Here is an 18,181-nt window from a genome sequence, read left to right on the forward strand (position 1 = left end):
GAATGCGGAAACGGCCAGGTCAGCGTTTCCGACACCGACCCGACGACGCTGGGACCGTCCGCACAGACGGTCCTGGAAAGAGCCGGGCAGCCGGCACCGCGGAGCACCGGCGCCCGGCCGACCCGGCATGTCCCCGGGCCTCCGGCGCGTCGCCGAGGCCTGGGGACACGCCCCCCTGGCCCTGCGCGCCTGCTCCAGCGGCGCAGGGCAGGGGGGCGTGTCCCCAGGCCTCGGCGACGCGCCGGAGGCCCGGGGACAAGGTAAGTGCCAGGTGGGGGAGGCGTCTCGAAGCCGCTGCCGTTCGCTCGGCTTCGGGGTGGCGTTTCCCCAACAAGAGCGCTTCTGAGCGCTCTGGGGAAACAACGGCTTCGCGGCGGTCGGGCGGCGCGGCTGCGGTGCAGCTGCGCCCTCTGTGCGAATGTCGGCCTGGAGACAGCGTTTTTGCCGTCTCCAGGCCGCCATTAAATGCCCGTGCGGAAACGGCCAAATTAAAAAAAAACCCTCGGAAATCAAGACATTGTTGCAACAAATTGTTATAAATTTATAGTGATCTACTTATTAGTGATTTGTATAAAAACCCTAAAAAGCCCTAGGGAAGAAGCAAACACAGTAACAGAGGGAAAGAAAATGATTGGGGAAGATAAAAAAGTAGAAGGGAAAAAAACAGGAGCAATAGATGACATCATGTAAATAGGAGGGCACTAACAAGGCAAAGGAAGGCACCGATGTAGATACAGACTAGAAGAGCAAATAAAAATGACAAACTGCTACTGATAGAGTGAACAGTTTAGAAGCAAAATACTAGCCCTGCTGGTGACCTTGGGTTCATCACAGTTTTTTCAGAACTCTCTCAGCCCACCTGACTCACAAGGTGTCTGTTGTGGGGAGAGGAAGGGAAGGAGTTTGTAAGCCGCTTTGAGACTCCTTTGAGAAAAGCGGGTTATAAATCCAGATTCTTCTTCTTGAGAGCCATAAAATAGCAGAGAATTGAGGGTGATTTATAAGGACAGTACTGTTCTGTGCAGTACCAGCTTGTTATTCCAAAAGATTGATTTTAGAGTTAGGCACAAGTGAAACCAATGGTAGCCACCGCCAGGAAACCTGACATAGGATTGAACAGTTACCCTCTTTTAAGGTTTGGCATGGTGTGGCTGCCACTTACTAACAATCAAGGCAACTGATCACCCTGAGAATCCCAATGGTCAGTTTACATTCTCCTAAGGTAGAAAGACTGGTTTGAAACTGGTTTGCCCAGGCTGAGAGCATAAGCTAAAGTGTCCCCTGCATTTCACTTATTCTGTATTTTTACTAACATGTCTGCTGACTACTACTATGCTAAATGAGTAAGCTCTTCCACTGATCTATGAGAGAGAACATCTTTACTCATATCATGACTATACCCTGTCTCACCTAAATATCAAAATGTGGTTCTGCTTGCTTGGCAGAAGTGAAAGCAGCGTGCTTGCTTTTGGGTGGTGTAGGTCCATGGAGCCTTGTGGAAGGGGGGGGGGTTACTTTTCTATATTGCCTCCCCATGCTGACAAAAAGCCCACCCCTCCAGACCTCTGGATTGGACTGCTCTAGTCATTCAATAATGATATTGGTCTGAATATTTATTTATTTAAACTAAAGTTAAGTCTTGTTTTTCTTTAGGCATCAATGTTATATTGGCCTCTTCCCATGATTCTGGCTTCTTTCTTACTTGCAAAATGGAGTTAATTGTGTTTTGCAATGGTTGTAAAGTGTCATCTTCAAAATACTTATAATACAAACCCAGTATACCTTCTGGACTCAGAACTTTAAATTTTTTATAGTCTCAGTTCTCTGTTATAATATCAAAATCTGTCTCTTTCTTCTGTAATCCTGGGTAGGTTTTCTTTTTCAATATATTCTTCTACTTTTGTCAACAAGATCTCTTGTCATTATATATACATTCTTACAATAGTTGTAAAATATTTTTGAATAGACACACTGTCTGTTATATTGTCTGTATTTTCAGAATCATTTTCTTTTCCTGTTCTTTTCTCATTTTATACACCAGCCATTTTTTCTGGTTTATTTGCAAATTCAAAGTTCTTTTGCTTTGCAAATGTCAGGGGTTTTCCCCCCTAATTTCAATTCCTATTTACATACCTATCATCTGTTGTATAATTTTAATTTGTTGCAAAATATTCTTGTCTCCTGTATTATTTTTCAGTTTCTCCTGTTTTCTTTAATCTCCTCTAAGGCATTTTGTATAATTTCTTGTCTCCTTTTTTTAAGCTCAGAATTATGTTGTTTACAGCAACCTTTGATAAAAGCTTAGTTTCATCCCAAACCATCCTCCCATCTGTTTACTTATTCAGATTAAATTTTTTGTAAAATCTTTTAATTTTTTTCTTACAATCCTGAACAACTGTCTTTTTGGAGAATCATTTTATTTAGTCTCCCTCTGTAAGTATCAGATCTTACTTTTCTTACCATGCTTACAAGATTATGATCTCTGAAGATTTCTACTTTAGAGACTTTAGATGTCAAGTCCTTGGAGACCCATATCACATCTATTCTTGAGAAAGATCTAGGTCTTTTTTAAAAAGTTCTCTTAAATTACCATTTTTTGCCTCCATGTATCAATAAGATCCAAGTTATCCTCCAAGTCAAAGAAAGTTTTTGACAATTTATCTTGTGTGTTTTTATTACATTTTTGAAAATCAGTCCAGTTTTGACAGTATGACTCCATTCCAATCACCCAGCAGGAACTAAACTTCATATGACAATTCTAAAAGCTGACCAATAAGAAGTTAAACATACTTTTGTCTTTGTTTGGAGCATAAATTCCCAACACTACAGTTTTGACATCAGTCAAATTAATTTATTACTCCAATTTCTCTGTCACGGTAATCAACTAATACCAATTTGGGATCTAAATGAGCTGTAATATTTAACATCACCCATTTGTCTATTGGATACTGACTGAAGATCACCTAAAGTTTTGTGGAACAAAATTTTCACATCCTTTTTTTTTAACGTGAGTTTCTTGTAGGCAAATTATATCTTGCTTGAATTTTTTTCAAATGATGAAATCTTTTTCTCCTTTTTTGTGGAGCATTAGTTCCGTTTATATTTCATATTGGAGTATTTGTGGGTTTGAACATTTGAACATTACACAGCCTAAAAAAAAGATCAAGATGATTTCTCCTATCAGTATAAAAGTTGACTGTGATACTGAAATTAATGAAGGGTACAAACTGGACTAATTTCAGGAAAATGGCTGATGGCAGTTTAAAAACGTTGCTTTCAATATTTGGGTTGGTGGGGGGTGGATTTGCAAGCTGATCTCCCTTCCTGTTAGTCCTCATGGGCTGCCAATTTGTCATTATATCTAAAAGAAAGATGGCTGGCCTCCACACCAACTATGAAAGCAGCTAAATCAGCCAATATTTAGATGGGCAACCTCCAAGGATGTGGCACATAGGTAAGTGCTAGTAAACCAACCCATATCATTTTTGAGCCAGTGTGGTATAGTGGTTAAGACTTAACAGCAGTGAACTCTAATCTGGAGAACCAGGTTTGATTCCCTACACCTCCACATGAAGCTTGCTGGGTGACCTTGGGCTAGTCACAGTTCTCTCGCAGCCCCACCTACCTCACAAGGGCATACATTGAAAATGCTGGGGGGAAGAATTAGGACTAATAAAAGGAAACATTTCTTCACGCAACACGTGACTGGTGTTTGGAATATGCTGCCACCGGAAGTGGTGATGGCTGCTAACTTGGATAGCTTTAAAAGGGGCTTGGACAGATTTATGGAGGAGAACTATGGCTACCAATCTTGATCCCCCTTGATCTGCAAATGCCTTAGCAGACCAGGTGCTCAGGAGCAGCAGCAGCAGCAGCAGAAGGCCATTGCTTTCACATCCTGCATGTGAGCTCCCAAAGGCACCTGGTGGGCCACTGCGAGTAGCAGAGTGCTGGACTAGATGGACTCTGGTCTGATCCAGCAGGCTCTTTCTTATGTTCTTAAGGTGTCTGTTGTGGGGAGAGGAAAGGAAAGTAGTTTGTAAACCACCTTGAGTCTCCTTACATTTCAGAAAAGTGGGATATAAAATAATCCAGTTTCCACCTCCTCTTGTTTTGGAAATCCTGTAGGGCAGCCATAAGTCAGCTGTGACTTGATGGCAAAAAAAAATGGTGTGGCAGATCAGATCTGGTTTTAAATCCTGACTCTGTCATGCAGCTCACTGGGTGACCCTCCCCCTTAGCCTTACCTACCTCACAGGATTGGTGTGAGGATGAAACCAGTGAAGGGAAAACCAGGGATCCTACCTTGAGCTTCTAGAACAGGGGTAGGGAACCTGCGGCTCTCCAGATGTTCAGGAACTACAATTCCCATCAGCCTCTGTCAGCATGGCCAATTGGCCATGCTGGTAGGGGCTGATGGGAATTGTAGTTCCTGAACATCTGGAGAGCCGCAGGTTCCCTACCCCTGTTCTAGAAAGAAGGGGGAGATAAAAATGCACAAGATGGGTTAGACTTAGAGATCAGAGATTTCCTGAATACTCCAGTTGGATCACTGTTCCAAACCTTTCATAACATACAAAATTACAAGATCTGGTGTGGTACAGGGCAATATTACAGTGGGATCTGGGAGGACCAGGCTCAAATCCCAGCACTGAGTCCTCTCTCAGCCTAACCTACCTCACAGAGGTGTTGTGTGGATAAAAAAGGGAGAACCATGGTTCAAATCCCCACTCTGTCAGTCTCATTGAATGCCTGTTCTAGCTCTGTTCATACATTACCATAAACTTGGGTACAACCTGCATGTACATACCCATCCTGTTTATAAGAAAGAGCCGATGCACATTCACTTTACAAAAGAAACTGGAATCAGTTCATGGATATAGGATTTAAATCCCATGTTCAGCAATATATGCATGGAATATAATGTAAACAATTACTCCGTGCATGCATTAAGACAACTCAAGTCAGTTGGGCAGACATAGAGCCTTACATATTTCTAATATGCTTGCAGATAAGAACCTGGAGATAACATGTAAAGTGGGCAGTTATGGGTGACTGGCAGCTAAGATAAGGAGAGACCTAATTAAACCCTCTGGGGAATCTTTTTTAACATCACTATTGTTTGTATGATTTAGTGATCCTTGATTGTCCAATTATGTCATATCATATTCATGCTAATCATTATATTTATAAATTATAAATAATTATAAATCGATATCCATTTTATGCATTTTTGGGTATCTTTTGCTCATTTGGGTGATTGACCGTAGTAAATAAACCTTGTTGTTGACAAATCGAGTATACACCTTTACTCCCCTTCGTCCACAGGGCTTCTCCTTCAGCCTAACCTACCAGGGATAGTAGCAAAGGTACAAACGAGAGTGCGCCTGGTCAGGCAACCCTGATCTCTTTTTCAGAAAAGCAGGAATTATTTTGTTTAAATGTAGGAGCCCAGAGAGAAGCAAGTTGTGCATTTGGAAGGAAAGATTCTCCCTCTCCAGACCTGAGGAGGGTCTCTGCGGCACCCCTTGCGGGATCTAGCATGACGGCGGGGTGTTGGAGGAGGGTCTCTGCACCCCTTATGGACTCAAACATGACAGCAAGGTGTTGGTGGAGAGACTCTGCGGCACCCCTTGTGGGATCTAGCATGAGGGAGGGGTGTTGAAGGCCCCTTGTGGGATCTTAATTCCAGCACGACGGTGGGGTGTTGGAGGAGGGTCTCTGGGCCCCTGGTGGGTTCTGGAATGACGGCGGGGTGTTGTTGTGTTGGCGGACTCTGGGGGCCTGGCTGCGGGGAGAAGGGCCGGGGCGCGCGTGGCGAGGCGAGGCGAGGCGAGGCGAGGCGAGGCGGGCTGCGCGGGGTGGCGCTGGGGAGGACGAGGCGCCGCCTGTTGCTGCCTGCTGCGACCGAGAAGAGTTCCGCCGTCCGGCCGGCTCAGCCCCCGCTCTCCGGCGGGGAGGCGGGCCTGCTCGGGGGAAAGCGAGAGGCGGGCCGCCGAGGCAGGAAGGGCTGTGGCTGGAGCCGAGACCGTGCCAGGGGGGCAGGGCCGCGGGGTCGAGCCAGGCCCGGAGTCGACCTCGGGAGGGGAGAGGAGCTGATTGTCCAGCCACGGGAGCCGGCACCGGCCGGGCCAGGTAAGCGAAGGGAGCCAAAGCGCAGCGCCGCCTCCGAGCGCAGTGGTGCTTTCGCCTTCTGTGCGCGCGACGACAGACGCGTGTTTGGGTGTTTTGGACATGGGTGCATACCCGTCGGAGACACTCGCGCCAAGCTCTAGAGGGGAACGGGGGAACGGCATACCCGCGTGTCACTTGTGCATGGTTGCTTGAGAGGGAAGTGGGGCTGCCTTCTTGTTGGGAGTGTTTATTGAATGCATGGCGGTAGATCAATACTGGACGGCCCCTGCCATGGGTGAGAGACCCCCCCGGGGGGGGAGTGAATAAGGACGGCACGAGTTGACACAGGAAAAGGAAATAACCCATAATAACCCCCATCCCTCTCAAAACCGTCTCTTACCTTTTCATTAAGACCAATAAGAAAGAACCCTTTCACCTGGCCTTTCTTTTGGGAGTGACCAGGTTTGCAGGCCCAGCAGCATTGCAAAGTGAGAAAAAAGTGTGTGTGGGGGGGGGGGGGGGGAATTATTTGTTTCAGGCTCTGTGCACCGCCACCAGTGTGAATAAAATGCGCAAATGGCTTTCGGAGCTAAGTATACTCTGTGCTTGTTTCGTAAACCAAGAATTTGGGACCGGAGCCCTGTTGGGTGAAGTGGGGCTGCTGCGACTCCCTGGTGTTGAACTAAACGTTGGTGGCCTTTCAGGTGCCGCTGGACTTTGATTTTGTTCTGCTGTGGCACACTAACCCGACTGCTGCCCCTACTGTGGGCCTTGCTGGCGCCTAATCCTTTAAGAACTGAAAGAACAGCACTCTAGATTAAGTTGTGAACTCCAGAGCTAATTGTTGCCCTGGAATAGGCTGAAACCCAAGTGACATTACAGAGCTAGACACTTTGGGGTGTGTGTGTTTTTCGTGCCATATGGAGGCTGGTGTATGGGCATGTGCGTCCTGCCAGGACGGCCGATGATGCCCTGTGTTTTGTTCTTGGGGACGATATGTTTTCCGTTCCGCTTTCCCCGCTGAGCTGTAAACATCGCGTGCTGCCCAGTGGAGGAGTGTTTACCTCCCAGCAGACGAAGCCATAAATCTGCCATGCAGCTTCCCCTCTCTGCTGTTCCCAAACGTTTGCTGCAGTTTCGAAGCAGTGTCTTGTGGGCTTCTGCCTGATATATTGCTCCACATTTACCTCTTCCTGTGTGTCTTGGTAGCATTGTCTTCCGGAGAAAAGAATGAAGTTTGGACAATTCAGGTACATGTTTGAGAGAGCTTGTATCCTGCGTGGAACTCTCCTCGTGTTCATGGAGAAGGGTCAACATGGAGGCTTTGTACAAATATTTTAGGATCATCAAAGGGACCTCCTTATTCAGAGGCAGTAAACCCCTCAGTGCCATTATTGGGAGGCAACATCAGTGGAAGAAGAAGAGGAAGAGGAATAGTAGTTTGGATCTATACCCCACCTTTCTCTCCTGTAAGTAGTCTCAAGGCGGCTTACAAACTCCTTTCCCTTCCTCTCCCCACAACAGACACCTTGTGGGGTAGGTAGAACTGATAGAGTTCTGAAGAACTGTGACTAGCCTAAGGTCATGTGTAGGAGTGAGAAAACAAAACTGGTTCACCAGATTAGAGTCCATTGCTCATGTGGAGGTGTGGAGAATTAAATCCAGTTCTCCAGACTACAGTCCACTGCTCTTAACCACTACACTGTGCTGGAAGATCTTAGCCTCTCTGCAGAGCAAGGACAGCTGGTCACTGTGTGAAACATAGTGCTGGAACAGAGCGACCACTGTTTGACTCTTCTTACATTTTTGTCATATTTTTTTACAAGAAGTCTCTGCAGTCATAATTGGCATATCAGCTTGTGTGTTACACTGAATGGTGTGGGAATTTCTTGGTGACAAAAACGTGTTTTGTGAATCACTGCTTTTGGGGACCAACCTGACATTTTCTGTGAAAAAAAAAATGTAAATTTTGTCGGCATTCTTCAAGACTTCTTTTGTGTTTGAGTTTTTGTAGATGTGACTGTTGAGAGCCTGATAGTGTTTTCCTGTTGCTTTCATACTCCTTAACCTGTATCTGGATAATTCTTACCCAGTTTTTCTCATATAGAGGCAATTTTTTTCTTGCATATGTTCTAATTTGTGGGATAATTTTGCTTTGGGTGTGTGCGTTCTTAATTGTTTAGGAAACACATGGTTTTCAAAGCAGTCATTACTTCATTCTATACCCCTCAGTGAGTGAGTCAATTGCCCTTTGAGTTAGGTTGGGTTGAAAGATAGAGAGTAGCTCTTAACACCACCACATGGTTTTGTTTTGTTCATGCCTTGGGTCTGACAATCAGATTTTCACTGAGGAATGAATGGTGACTCCGGGAGGCTCCCTTGTAATATATGACTTGCTTCTTTCCTCTGTATCATCTTGACCTATTTGCTGCATGCTGTTCTGGCAGTGCCATGCAGTGACTATACTACAGTGGCTAGGTTTGGATGTAGAAGCTTAGAATCATAGAGTTGGAAGAGACCCCAAGGGTCATCAAGTCCAACCCCCTGCAATGCAGGAACACACAATCAAAGCACTCCTGACATATGATCATCCAGCCTCTGTTTAAAAACCTCCAAAGAAGGAGACTCCACCACACTCCAAGGTAGTGCATTCCACTGTTGAACAGCCCTTACAGTCCAGAAGTTTTTCCTGATGTTTAGCTGGAATCTCTTTTCCTTCACCTTAAACCCATTACACCTGCTCCTAGTCTCTGGAGCAGCAGAAAACAAGCTTGCTCCCTCAACAATATGACATCCCTTCAAATAGCTAAACATGACTCTCATGTCACTGCTTAGGTACCAGTCTATAGTGTACGAGGGAATCAGTGTGTTTGGATTCAGTTTCCCCTGCATGAAGTATTTTAAACACAAATGTCATTCTATGCTGATTCAATAGCTAATGTTCTATAGCTATAACCTGAGCCGGTGAATTGGTGATAGGGTGATAGCATCCATCAGCTGGTTTGGAGAAGCTGTGGAGAGCTGAGACCACCCACCCCCAACTAATCATTGATGATATAACATTGCACACAAGCATTACGGAATTGTGGGCAACAGCTTCTCTGGCAAATTTGGAGACCTGTGGCATCTTGAAGACCAGCAATTTTTAGTCTACTATAAGCTTTTGAGAATTAGAGCCCATTTCCTCGGATGTATGTTAAGGAAGGTTTCATGAAAGCCCTGTTTATTTTTTTTCTGCAGCTGTCTAACACTGCTGGATCAGACTAATCTACTTGACAGGGTTGTTGTGATGATAAAATGACATCACCGGGCCCATATGCCTGTTTAACTCTTTGAGTTCTTGAGAGAAAGCAGAGAATTCAAGTGTTATTAGTTATGTGTCACAGTTCTGCTGGGCCTGTAAGACAGAACTGTTTTGCCAAGTGTATGGTTGAAGGCAGCAGCGGAATTCCAATTCAGCTGGCCTCTGCTGTCTTTCTTCCTTCTTGGGTGGTTAGTTTTTAGATCTCAGGTGATGTAGATGGATCATATATATGAATACATTATGTTGTTAATTTTAATTGCTAATTTATTGTTGTACACCAACCTGAGCCTGTTGGGAAAGTGGTTTATAAATTGGATAAATAAATACATCAATTTATAATAATTCGTTACCTTACTTGTAGTCTCTCTTTCTCGCTGAAACTTGAGGCATGGTTGTATATTCTTACATATATGTACACAAAGACACCAAAATGCGTGTATATAAATGATGCATGAATTACCAGTCTGTGTTATCTGTAGCATAGCCAGCAAACAGAGCTCAAGGTGAGATTGTGCAAATGAAGATAAGCAGTGTTCTCAGTGGCTCCTATTGATTTATTCATGCATAAATAGACTGACAGGTCTGTGTCTGAACAAGCAGTAGCTTTTTCCTTCTGCAGATGTTGGGCCCTTATTGTCATGTCTCTCATGACAAGTCACTTGCTTTGTTCCGTAAGCCAAAGTAAATAGGTTCATATTGTACTCTTGGGAAGCTGAAACCTGACCATGACAATGAGGTTGCTAGGTGCAGAGTCCAAATTTAGCCCCAGTGCCAATAGAGATAAGTGAATAGCTGTAACTCTTATAGGGGGGTAGTAAAGAGATGCATTTAGGGACAGAATGGACACAGATCTGTCCCTGCCAGTTGCTCCTGGTGACAACTTTATTTGACCCTCCCATCTCCCCATAATGTCAGGATATCTTCTTGTAATAAAATTATGACATTATAAATGGTTATGGCTGAGCATATACTTAACATGAGCCCTGAGTGGCCAGAGCCAGCGTGGTACAGTGGTTAAAAGCAGCAGATTTCCCACACTCCTCCACATGAAGCCTGCTGGGTGACCTTGGGCCAGTCACAGTTCTCTCAGAACTCTCTCAGTCCACAGAGAGGCAAGCAATCTTAAACTACCTGTGAACATCCCTTGCCTTGAAAATCCTATGAGATCCCTATGAGTCAGCTGTGACTAGATCACGCACGCACACACACACATCCCTGAGTAGTCAGCTCTGTCATTCTCTACTCTTGTATGGGCAGTTTTGATATGTTGATTCCACTGAAGGTTAAATGAAGAATTACAGATGTTGTTTCTAATTATGTATTTTGATGGGTATTTATTTGGCCTCCAGTTCCCATTTGTGAAAACTGTTTGTGGTTACTATACTTTCTTTTGTATGGACAGAAGTTCTGTGCCTTCAGCCACTCTGTAGCAAGCTATAGGCATGGCTTTTGGCCGTCACTATATTTTTTATTACACTTCTAGCCTGCCCTCTCACCCTGTTCTCACCTGCTATTTCACTTTCACAATAATCACTCTATGATGCAGGTATTGCTAAGAAAGAGGCCCATGGTCACCCACAACTGCACAATGGGATATTGAACCTAGTTTTCCAGGTTCCTAGTTTGGCACCCTAAAGTTGACACCACACCTCTTGCAAAATTGAATTTCTGCTTCCTATGTGTTGCTGTGGACTAGGGCTGTAAAGCAGGGACTCCCCTAAATTTGTTTCCTCAGAACAATGGGGATAATTTCTCTAGACCATAGAGGTATCCTGAGCTTGTTCCACATCTGCGTGACTTTCCCCTCTTTAGGGGTCAAACAATTCCCTGTAAATTTGACATTTCAGAAGCAAAATGCAAACTGTTGGCCTTCAGTGTGAAGGAAGTGAACCTATACAGTGAGAATGAGAGAATGAATATGTATGTATGTATGGATATTTAAGAGAGCCAGTGTGGTGTAGTGGTTAAGAGCAGATGGATTCAAATCTGGAGAAGCGGGTTTGATTCCTCACTCCTCTACCTAAGTGGCAGAGGCTTATCTGGTGAACCAGATGTGTTTCTGCACTCCTACATTCCTTCTGGGTGACCTTGGGGTAGTCACAGTTCTCCCAGAACTCTCTCGGCCCCACCTACCTCGCAAGGTGTCTGTTGTGGGGAGAGGAAGGAAAAGGAGCTTGTAAGCCACCTTGAGTGCCCTTACAGGAGAGAAAGGTGGGATATAAATCCAAACTCTTCTTCTTACCTATTGTATTATGTGTTTTGGAATTGTTTTATTGTCCTTCACTGTAAAGTGAATTGCAATTGAACAGGTTGCTTAGTGAGAATGCTTGGCTTCTACTGCAGGCTCCCAGCAGAAGTGGTCTGTTATCACAGTAGAAGTGACCATGCACTGAAGGATATGGGGAAACATAGGCAGCCAGCCATTCTGAATGTTCTCTTACGCTTCATTTACTTGACCCGATGTGCTTGCGTGAGACACCTGGAGGTATTCTCTCTGCAGGTTCCCTTTTTAATGGGATTCTTGTTTGCTTTGGCACACCTGCTTCATGTACGGACATGAAGTCTGGATTGTGTGGGCTTACCTAGACAGTCTGGATTGCGTGGGCTTACCTAGACAGCTGGTAAAGGGATGGTTATGCTATTGCGATTTGGGATTTGGATGGTCTTCAGTCTCTTTCCCTTGAACGATGCTACTCCTCCGGTATATGCATGATATGCAGCTGCTTGAATTCTACACCTGTTGCTCCTGCTGAGCTGATATACTGTTGTTTCTTGTTGTACACGAGGATGAAATCACATAGAAGCCATTTTGGCTCGTTGTGTTAACCAGAACGTTTTTGCAGCCTCTCTGAGTCATGATCCTACTGCAGTGTAGCCATATTGGAGGCTTTATCAAAGTGGTGACATTTTGCCTAGCTAAGGAACGGAACTCACTGTGGGATATTTCCACACGACCATGATTCACTCTCGCAGGATGGCTGGAAGAACGATTCCGGTGCAGTGAGAGAAGTGGAACTGTGAGAACTACAATGACACTTAATATCTCCAGAGTTGATTTCATTTGGAGTGCAGTATGCCCTGCTGGAGTCGTGTTAGATTAAAACAAATTTTGTGAGGCCCCCCCTTTTTCCAGCAGTGGGATGTGCAAGAGCTCCAGTCAAAGCAAAGAACAGTGGAGGTAGGTGCTGTGGAATTGAAAACCCAGATTTTGTTCGTCGCTTTGGTTTTGCTGTGCTGCTTTTGCATCTCTTGCTTGCTCGTTCATTTTTGTCCTTCTCTATCTCGGCTTTTGTTTTGTGCTTTGCCTGTAGCCGTGTATTCAATGAGGTCAGGATTTCGCTAAATGAACAGCTTGAGTCCTTAAAGGGGTGTGGAAAGCCTGGTGTGGGTCAGCAGTGGATTTGTCGGGGAGAATAATATCGTACTGCTGAAAAGCCAAAATATCTGCAGAATCTATCTCACCAACATGCTACTGATGCCTTCACATAGAATTCTAATATATCAGAAATTAGCTGCCAAAGAGTTAGTTTGTTAGTGCAATAACTTTTTACTGAACTTTGGTTTCTTTCCTTATGTTCTCCAAGATCCCAACATTTCTTTTCTTGGCCATTCTGCCAATAACAGTGAACCTACATAACACCAGACCTTTGTTTACTGCTTCCTTGTTCTGTGGTTTTCCCTTCCTATCATCATTTCCTAAGACCCAGACTTCTTGCTCATAGCCTGCCATGTTCCCCTTGCTTCAGCTGGAAGCAGGTGTCCTTATGAATATTCCATGATGTGATGTAACAGGTCACCAAATGTCTAGGTGGGGAGGCAGTAGATGCCAACCACTAGTATATGCATTATAGGCAAGCCCTGTGGTGCAGAATAGTAAGCTGCAGTGCAGCTGTCAAAATTCTGCTCACAACCTGAGCTCAATCTCAAAGGAAGTCAGGTTTCAGGTGACTGACTCAAGGTTGACTTAGCCATCCATCCTTCTGAGGTTGGGAAAGTATAGGCAACTGGGGAAGGCAATGGCAAACCACCACATAATCATAGTTTGCCTAGTAAACAGGATGTGACATCACCCCATAGGTCAATAATGACCCAATGCTTGCACAGGGGACTACCTTTACCTTTATTATTGTTTACTGGAGTGAATTTGGAAAGAAGACATTTTGAGGTTTGGGAAAGATTTAATGTTCTGCTGGTCATGCCAACTACCAGCCTAATGTACTGATGAAGAAGAGAAATGCCCCCTCCCCGTGTGTGTGGCAGATCGGAGTGCAAATCTAGATACTCCCTTCTCAGCAGTAGGTAGCAGCTCTACTTTCAAGGAACTTGTAGAGCAATGGTTTCCAACTTCCACCCTGACTAGAATCATGCTCATTCCTTCTCTTTCTGAGGAACTTTTACATTCTCTGCAAGACAGTTTGAAAGCCAACAGATTGGCTTTAACCTTTGAAGACTTACAACCCACCTTGAACTACAGTTTGCAACATGGGCCATTTCAGCATGGCACAATTATACCCGGTTACAACCGATATCTTACAAACTGGGTCTATTTTATCCCGGTTTCTCCCTTCGCACGGCTGCCCGTTTCTTTCCAGGAGCCGAGGTAGGACCAGGAGGTAACACTCCAGTGTGTTCTGCATGAGCCTGGGTCTTTTGTATTTACACTGCAAGTGCATCCCTGCATGCGACCCAGAGCGGCGAGGCAGGAAAAATAAACTGACTGCTCCCGCGGTGTTTGCACAGCAGCGGGGTCACCCCGGGATATTTTAAAAGAATCGCCAATTTGGGAGTTTTTGACAATCCTGGGCTAAGGGCAACACTGGTGCAGGCCCTCTTTCGCACCAGGAACCATGTAGAAAACTTGCACAAACCGAGCATTTTAACTGGCCCATGTCAGGATATTTGGACCAAGCGGAAATGACCTTTGAACCCGCTTGTAAGTTTTTAACCACATTGTGTCTGTCTTCCTGCTTTAAGGCAACCAGAGTGCTTTTTTTTAATTGAAAAGGTAAATTTTATTAAAGAAAAAAGAAAAACAGATACAATTGATACTGATACAATACAAACATTGCGTTGAAAGAAAAGAAGTAAAACAATACAGTATTGTTACAAAGTTCCCTTAATTGGGACAGTCGATAAATATTAACTTTCTCCGTTGGTTACTTCACTATCTGTAATATTTGTAATATTTCAGTTCAGTTATCATTATCTACCTTCTTAATAAAGTAAACCTCATCAGTACTATATCTATCTGTTTATCTCAGATGTAAGGAGAGAAGAAATATCTTTGAATACATCACTATGTTAAATTTATTCCAGAAGAAATTTTTCAAAGGTGTCCAAGTGTCTTCTTTGTTCTGAGAATCATTTGCCTGTAAAGAGAATGTTAAAAGGTCTAAATCCATATAGGCTCAAATTTTTGCATACCAGTCACTCAGTGAGAGTATCTTAGCTGTATTCCAAAGTTCTGTCACTTCGATTCAAGCTGCTGCAGTTAAACAGGTTAACAATTTGGTATAGGGTCTGAATATCTTTCCCTGTATAAACCTAATAGGTGACCTGAGTTCTTGTAATAGTAGTTTGATAGGTGTGGATTGATCATGTGGAGTTGATAAAAGCTGTGCTGTCCGAACTTGCACCATGAGGAAAGAGATAGGAGAACTGTTTCCCTTTGCATCCCTTCTTTTTCATTTTCTTTCTCTTAAATAAATCCCTGTACTAACAAGCAACCCAAAAATGAGGGTTGTTCTGCTGTGGTGACTCACCTTAGTTCAAGTCAGGACCTCACCTGGAAGACTATAACCCAGCTCAGCTCACATGAGGCAGCAGGAATAGGGAGAAGGATGTAGCTCTGTGGAGCTTGTGCATAGAGCTAGTGCTTTTCTTCATCTTTTCGCCATTTCTGCTGTGCTCGGGCTCCATAGAAATGAAGAAATGAAGAACTAGTACTTATATTTTGTGTGTGTGTGTGCGTGCGTGCATGGCTAACAAAATGGAAGTCGTTGTAATAGATGGCATGCCTGCATAGGGTTGGATTATACATTTCAAGAACTGATGAACTTGCCTGTCAGTGAGTGTTGGCCTACAACTGCGTCACAGGAGGGGCATGTTTTGCAGTGTGCGTAGCACTGTTTTTGCTTTCCGCCCCCACCACAGGTATAAGTGATGTCTCTTCAGCTACATAAACTAAAGAGATTGCGCTGGAGTGTAGTGGGGTGAGGAGCAATCCTGAATGTGTTAGTACCGGAGATCCAAACCATAGTTCTGTTTCCCATGCCTAGTTCTTTTCACTGTGGAGGTAAACCTGTGCTGTTGAGCCACAGCTGAGGATCATACGTTTGAACATTGCTCCATACAAAACTGTTCTCTCTATGCAGTAAACTATGTCACCAAAAATGTGTTGGAGTCTTTGGGAGTGTGTGTTTGTATACATATGTGCCTGTGTGGGCATATCTGGGATGCACACAGGTTAAAAATCATGAGAGGGATAAAGAATTGGGAGACAACCCCCCCCCCCCCTGCCCCGGCACATATCATAAGAATGCAGAGTCTCATAATTAGAAGACCAATTTGCTACTTGCCTTGAATCAGGAATATTATATTACATTTAGATTGACTGCTGGAGTTAGGGATAGGTTAGAAGAGCCATTATATAAAAAAGTTTGGGGGAATTAATAGGGGTTATCAAGTATGCTTTCTTTTTAAATATACATGTTCCAGAATACTATTAATCTCTGCCCTCTTTGTATGGTAAAGTGTGGTGTTTGTGTGTTTCAGTAGGGTTAGAAGAAGCTATCTTGGATATTCCCTATAACCAATTGCCTGTTCTAGTTCTTTATGGTCCCCCTTCCATGTATGAAAAGGCCCCTTCATTATGTTTTCCCAGTTTTGCCGATCCAGTGGGTGGTATGCTCAGGTTTAACTATAGATCATGCAGATATTTGCAAGGCCAGGAGCTTTCTTTTTCATGGTTAAAATTTGGCAGATGAGCACTACAACTAATCAAGGCCATATAGGCCTCAAAGATTGAATTTTTTAAAAGTTAAATAGAAATGTGATATTGTTTTGGCAACATTTGGCACTTCTGGTTGGTTGACTTTTGAAAGTGTAGGCAGAGTTGAAGATGAAGTAGTCAAAATGCCACTTTGACTCAGGATTAAGTACATTGTATTAACTCTGTCTGTGATGATTTTGTTCACCTTTGTTGGACTGGGTATGTTCTGGATCTGATGACCTATATGCGTGTCGATTGAGTAATGAGGCCAGGGGAAAGTACAGCTTGGCATTGCAGCCAGAGGCCAATTTTTGCCCTCTTTGCTTGTTGTCTACCATAATTGGGCTGCATGTACTCTCTGCTGTCAGGCTGTGTGCCTCTAAGGGTATCAGTCTTTGATGTAAAATTAAGCATTTTGAGAACCTGAGATATACTTGATAAGTTATGGACAGTAAACTGGTGAAATATCAGACGTCTAAAAACAGCTGATCAGAAATTCTTGTGGTCAGGGCTCTATTGCCCTTCATGGGTAGTAGATAAGCTGTGCAAACAAGCGTGTATTACAATTTGCATTAATTATTCAGGTTGCAGGTTTTGGCTGGCTTCTGTGCAGAATTTGGGGAAGGTTTTCAGTGCAGAGCATTCACAACCATACATAAAATGTGATGGGTATGAGTGAATTTCTTTTTTTTAATTTGATATAGTTTGTTGTTTGTAATTTAAAATCAAAATCCAAAACATACATAAAGACAAAATATTTATTTCGTAGGGACTTCCAGTTTCTTCTGCAATGAATATTAACCCTTAAACGCTACACTTTCAGCACTAGGCTATGAAATCAAAATAAAATTAAATCTTTAGCATCATTACTAATGTAAAAATCAATACTTTTGGATCAATATTATTGAGGGGGATGGGCAGGCAGTGGAAGCCAACTTACATCGACTCCATCCTCTGGCCCACCCCTGGAACGCTCCTAGCCACGCCAGTGCAGCTTTCTGCATTGGCGGACCAAGGCACAGACAGTGGCTTCCGGATTGGGTGCTGCACCGGCCCCAGTGGTGGGTCAGATCCCCCCTCTGGATTGGGCTGTAAATTGGGTATGACTGAATTGTGTGGAAAAGGGATGTTGATATTGTTTAATGTCTGGGGAAATAGTGTGAGAAGAAGGTAGGAGGCCAGACTGGGCAGCAGGCTTGCAGCATCTGAGGCCGTTTCCGCACATACAAAAAGATCGTTGTGAAGTCGTCAGTAATAGCAGCGCATCCCCAGCGAAGCGTTCGCATGGCCAAGCGAAGCTGCATGAGCAAACGGCCCCGCAGAACCGCAGCAGTGACGCTCTCTTTGCCTTTTCCATGACGTCGTAGTTTGTCCGTGCGGAAACGGCCTGAGAGTCCACAACTTCTGACTGTTGCAAGGGTGAGGACTCCTGGCCATGGACCCTACCAGTGTATTACATGAAAACTGGCAGTCTTCAAGCAGCAGCTGGACAAACACTGGTCAGGAATGCTTTAGACTGATCTTGTACTGAGCAGGCGTTTGGATTAGAAGGCCTACGTGGCCTCTTCCAACCCTGTGATTTTATGTGCATTGACCTTTAATAGTTGAGATAGCAGGTAGCCAAGTAAGAGATGCACTGAATTGCAGGAAGAAGATGACTGTTTAGGCATATCCCGCATTCTGAGCGTCTGTGATGCCATAAACCACTCTAGAATGAAAATTTGGCCATTAAGTTTTTTTATTAATACCTAAAATCAAAGCAAGTTACAAAG

The 18,181-nt window shown here is 44.1% G+C and overlaps 1 protein-coding gene across 1 annotated transcript in view; it reads left to right on the forward strand.

Annotated features, from left to right (window-relative positions):
* The first annotated feature begins 5,890 nt into the window (after positions 1 to 5,890).
* The window catches only part of LOC125444644 (signal transducer and activator of transcription 5B), an 87,691-nt gene continuing 75,400 nt past the window's right edge, over positions 5,891 to 18,181 (forward strand). The window contains exon 1 of the mRNA XM_048517173.1: positions 5,891 to 6,135. The gene's annotated coding sequence lies outside the window, so the exon portion shown is untranslated. The remainder of the gene's footprint in view (positions 6,136 to 18,181) is intronic.

Source organism: Sphaerodactylus townsendi, linkage group LG15 (assembly GCF_021028975.2).
Source record: "Sphaerodactylus townsendi isolate TG3544 linkage group LG15, MPM_Stown_v2.3, whole genome shotgun sequence".
NCBI classification, from domain to species: Eukaryota; Metazoa; Chordata; class Lepidosauria; order Squamata; family Sphaerodactylidae; genus Sphaerodactylus; species Sphaerodactylus townsendi.